Source organism: Triticum aestivum, chromosome 3A (genome assembly GCF_018294505.1).
Source record: "Triticum aestivum cultivar Chinese Spring chromosome 3A, IWGSC CS RefSeq v2.1, whole genome shotgun sequence".
NCBI classification, from domain to species: Eukaryota; Viridiplantae; Streptophyta; class Magnoliopsida; order Poales; family Poaceae; genus Triticum; species Triticum aestivum.
This window is the reverse complement of record NC_057800.1, coordinates 174575658-174581527: the sequence shown is the minus strand read 5'-3', so window position 1 is coordinate 174581527 and position 5870 is coordinate 174575658.

Genomic DNA, 5870 nt, shown 5'->3' with positions numbered 1-5870 from the left:
AATATAATGGGACAAAAGTCATCTTGTGGGGAAGCAAGAACAACAAAATCACTAGGATATTTAATTTTCCCACACAAGACTTCAACATCTCTAACAATCCCAACTGGTGAAATAGTATCTCTATTGGCAAGCTTAATAGTGACATCAATATCTTCTATCTCGGCAGGTGCAATATCATGCATAATTTCTTTGTATAAAGAATGAGGTATTGCACTTGCACTAGCACCCATATCACATAAACCATGATAACAGTGATCTCCTATTTTAATAGAAATAACATGCATGCCTACAACAGGTCTATGTTTATTTTTAGTATTCGGTCTAGCAATTCTAGCAGCTTCATCACAGAAGTAAATAACATGGCCATCAATACTATCGACCAAGAGATCTTTAACTATAGCAATACTAGGTTCAACTTTAATTTGCTCCCAGGGTGTAGGTGTTCTAGTATTACTCTTACAAACCACATTTGAAGCTTTAGCATGATCCTTTATTCTAGCAGGGAAAGGTGGTTTCTCAATATAAGCAGGAGGAACAATAGGATCAACATTATACGTGATAGTCTTTTCTTCAACTTTAATATGTCCAAATACTTTTACTTCAATGGGAGGATGATATTTAAGACACTTCTCCTTAGGGAGATCAACATGTGTAAGAAATGATTCATAGAAAGAAGCTACTATCTCAGAGTCAAGTCCATATTTAGTGCTAAATTCACAAAAAGCATCGGTATCCATAAAAGATTTAACACAATCAAAATTAGGTGTTATACCTGACTCCTTACCTTCGTCGAGTTCCCAATCTTCAGAGTTGCGTTTAATTCTTTTCAATAAATTCCATTTGAATTCAATAGTCTTCATCATAAAAGAACCAGTACAAGAAGTATCGAGCATGGAGCGATTATTGAGAGAAAGCCGAGCATAAAAATTTTGAACAATAATTTCTCTTGAGAGCTCATGATTGGGGAATGAATATAACATTGAATTAAGCCTCCCCCAAGCTTGAGAGATGCTTTCTCCTTCACGAGGCCAAAAATTATATATATAATTACGATCACGATGAACCAGATGCATAGGATAAAACTTCTAATGAAATTCTAATTTCAATCGGTTGTAGTTGCATGATCCAATATCATCGCATAGCCTAAACCATGTCAATGCCTTTCCCTTAAAAGATAAAGGGAAGAACTTCTTCTTGATAACATCATCGGGCATACATGCAAGCTTAAATAATCCACAAACTTCATCCACATAGATTAGGTGCAAATCAGGATGTAATGTTCCATCTCCTGTAAAAGGATTAGTTAGCAGTTTCTCTATCATACCCGAAGGAATTTCAAAGTAAACATTTTCAGTAGCTTCAGTAGGTTGAGGAGCAACTCTTTGCTCTACTGGTAGGGGTGAAGATACCCCGAACAAGCCCCTCAAAGGATTACTTTCGATAGTAACAAGTGACAGTAAATTTCAGCACACTATATAAAGTTTTCCTTACCAAAGGCACTTCACTCCCCGGCAACGACGCCAAAAAAGAGTCTTGATGACCCCACAAGTATAGGGGATCTATCGTAGTCCTTTCGATAAGTAAGAGTGTCGAACCCAACGAGGAGCAGAACGAAATGACAAGCGGTTTTCAGTAAGGTATTCTCTGTAAACACTGAAATTATCGGTAACAGATAGTTTTGTGATAAGGTAATTCGTAACGGGTAACAAGTAATAAAAGTAAACAAGGTGCAGCAAGGTGGCCTAATCCTTTTTGTAGAAAAGGACAAGCCTGGACAAACTCTTATATAAAGGAAAGCGCTCCCGAGGACACATGGGAATTATCGTCAAGCTACTTTTCATCACGCTCATATGATTCGCGTTCGTTACTTTGATAATTTGATATGTGGATGGACCGGTGCTTGGCTATTGTCCTTACTTGTACAAGCATCCCACTTATGATTAACCCCTCTTGCAAGCATCCGCAACTACAAAAGAAGTATTAAGGTAAACCTAACCATAGCAAGGAACATATGGATCCAAATCAGCCCCATACGAAGCAACGCATAAACTGGGGTTTAAGCTTCTATCACTCTAGCAACCCATCATCTACTTATTACTTCCCAATGCCTTCCCCTAGGCCCAAACAATGGTGAAGTGTCATGTAGTCGACGTTCACATGACACCACTAGAGGAAAGACAACATACATCTCATCAAAATAGCGAACAAATACCAAATTCACATGACTACTTATAGCAAGACTTCTCCCATGTCCTTAGGAACAAACATAACTACTCACAAATCATATTCATGTTCATAATCAAAGGGGTATTAATATGCATAAAGGATCTGAAAATATAATATTCCACCAAATAAACCAACTAGCATCAACTACAAGGTGTAGTCAACCCTACTAGTCAACTACAATGATCCACCATATAATATTCCAAATCTGAGGTTTTGAGACAAAGATCGGATACAAGAGATGAACTAGGGTTTGAGAGGAGATGGTGTTAGTGAAGATGTTGATGGATATTGACCCCCTCCCGATGAGAGGATCGTTGGTGATGACGATGGTGACGACTTCCCCCTCCCGGAGGGATGTTTCCCCGGCAGAACAGTTTCGCCGGAGCCATAAATTGGTTCCGCCAAGGTTCCATCTCGAGACGGTGGCGCTTCGTCCCGAAAGCTTCCTCCTTATTTTTTCCAGGGTGAAAGACTTCATATAGCAAAAGATGGGCACCGGAGGCCTGCCAGGGGGGCCACGAGACAAGGGGTGCGCCCAGGGGGGTAGGGCGCGCCCCCCACCCTCATGGATGGTGGGTGGCCCCCCTCTGGTGCTTTCTTCGCCCAATATTTTTTATATATTCCAAAACTGACTTTCGTGGAGTTTCAGGACTTTTGGAGTTGTGCAGAATAGGTCTCTCATATTTGCTCCTTTTCCGGCCCAGAATTCCAGCTGTCGGCATTCTCCCTCTTCGTGTAAACCTTGCAAAATAAGAAAGAATAGGCATAAGTATTGTGACATAATGTGTAATAACAACCCATAATGCAATAAATATCGATATAAAAGCATGATGCAAGATGGACGTGTGATGGAGTCCTAGTAGGACTCCCCCCCATGGCGCCCCTCCTGGCCGGCCGCCGCCTCCTCGTCCCCTCATTTATATACGGGGGCAGGGGGCACCCCAAGACACATCAATTGTTCTCTTAGCCGTATGTGGTACCCCCCTCCATAGTTTACTCCTCCGGTCATAGCGTCGTAGTGCTTAGGCGAAGCCCTGCGCGGATCACATCACCATCACTGTCACCACGCTGTCATGCTGCCGGAACTCTCCCTCGACCCTCTGCTGGATCGAGAGTTCGAGGGACGTCATCGAGCTGAACGTGTGCTGAACTCGGAGGTGTCGTACGTTCGGTACTAGATCGGTTGGATCGTGAAGACGTTCGACTACATCAACCGCGTTAACCTAACGCTTTCGCTTTCGGTCAACGAGGGTACGTGGACACACTCTCCCCCTCTCGTTGCTATCCATCTCCTAGATATATCTTGTGTGATCGTAGGAATTGTTTTGAAATTGCATGCTACGTTTCCCAACATATCACTACTAACTAATTCTTCAAAATGCACACAACCCCTAATAGGCATCTCGTTTCTGACGGCATTGCACAAAAACAAAGAGACATCGGTGGAGTACCACAGTTCGGCCTAAAGAAACCGAAGACCACAGTTCGGCCTAAGCGTGAACGTAGAGTTCTCTTTCGGCCTAAGCGAGATCGAAGACTTGCTCTTTGGTGTGAGCAAGGCCGACGAGGTCATACTTTTAATAATTTTTTTAATTAGGTTATACATTTTTAATTTTGTTAAAAATAATAATAGTTTTTCTTATAATTTGTGTACTTAAATAATGTTCGAGCTGTGCAATTGATTGGGTGGGTTGTCTATATCGTGCATTAGAAACTTGTTTGTCATTGCATTACTAGGAAAAGGACTAAAGATAAAATTGACACTAATGACGCACCAGAGAAGTGGTGCGCCACTACTATTTACTAATGGCGCACCACGTGAAGATACGCCATTAGTGTGTAAGACACTAATGGCGCACCAGGCACAACGTGCGCCACTAGTAATAAAATGTTTATTTTTTATTTTTTCAAACATACTAATGGCGCATCCGGGCAAAGTGCGCCATTAATAGTTAGAACTACTAATGACGCACCAACCGTTGAGTGCACCACTACTGCATTATTATTCTTACTTTTTTGCAAAACTACTAATGGCGCACCGTCGCATAGTGCGCCATTACTAGTTCCAACTAGTAATGGCGCACTGTGCCACGGTGCGCCATTAGTATAAAAATTATTTTTAATATTTTTTTGCAAAACTACTAATGGCGCATGTATGTGTGGTGTACCCTTCCTCGCTCCATCGCCGCCGACGAGCACCCCCCGCACCCGCCCCCGCTCCACCGCCGCCGACGAGCACCCACCGCACCCTTCCCCGCTCCACCGTCACCGACGAGCACCCCCCGCACCCTCCCCCGCTCCACCGCCCCTGACGAGCACCCCCCGCACCCGCCGCCGACGAGCACCCCTGCACCCTTCCCCGCTCCACCGCCGCCGACGAGCACCCCCCGCACCCGCCCCCGCTCCACCGCCGCCGACGAGCACCCCCCGCACCCTCCCCCGCTCCACCGCCGCCGACGAGCCACCGCATATATGTTACCCCCAAAAGCATATAAAGTTTGTCAAATTTTGAGCTATGGATATTTAGTTATGATTTAAACAAGTTTGAACATATTTAAACACAAATAAATATCAAACAGCATTTTAATAAAAAAATCCCAGTGTGTGTGCTGCGTGCTGACCAGTCGGGCTAGTGTGTGTGTTCTGTTTCGGATACGGTTAGGTGGAATATAACCTGAGTGCTCGAACTGTAATAAAAAATTTGTACTAATGGCGTACCTGGGGGTGGTGCGCCATTGCCGTCGTCGTACTTATGGCGCACCAGGGGGAGGTGCGCCATTGCTAACCCTCCCCCCACTCCACCTATTCCCCTTTGAACTCTCTTCCTCCCCCACTCGACCTAACCTCACCGCAGCCGCCCACGCGCCCCCGCCGCCTCCCTCTCCCCTTTGCTGCCTCCCCCCCGAGCCCCGCCTCCCCCCGAGCGCCGCCTCCCTCGCCTCGGAGCCGCCCCGCCCCAAGTTCCACCAGGAGAGGAGGCCCCACGTCCACCAGGAGAGGAAGCCCGCGACCTCCCCGCCGTCCATCCCCGCCTCCCCCAAGCTCGTCGTCTCCCCCTCTGTCGTCTCCGCTCCGGCCACCACCTCATCGTGATCAGGTAACCCTCCTCCCTCTGCCTCTCTTCTCCTCTCTTCCTCCTATCCTCCCTCCCGGCCATGCCCTCTTCTTCTCTCTTTTGCTAGGTTTAGGTCAAATCCCTCTCAAATTTAGGTCAAATTAGGTTCAAAAAATTGTGGGAGTAGTGCCTAGCAAACATGAGTAATTACTACTCCATGTGCATTGGAGTACTTGGTACCTGCAAGATTTGGACACACTGAAAAAATGCACTGGACACACTGAAGAAAATTTTTGTGTCCAGTAAGATTAGAGAAAATTTTGTGCTAATGGTGTGCTGGTAGAACGCGCAATTTTTGTTAGTTCGTTGCCATGTCATGATAGGACATTCAGTTGTTTCTGTTGTTCACAATGCTCTAAATTTGTGTGCCAAAGAGAGTTTTCTCTGAATTTGTTGTTCACAATGCTCTAATGGTTTATCAGTGAATGGTGGTGCAATGGTGGCCTTTGTTTCAAATATTTCAGCAATTACTTGACCATAAATAAAAAACAAGATTTGGGGATGGTAACTCCTGTGTGGTTTCTATTAA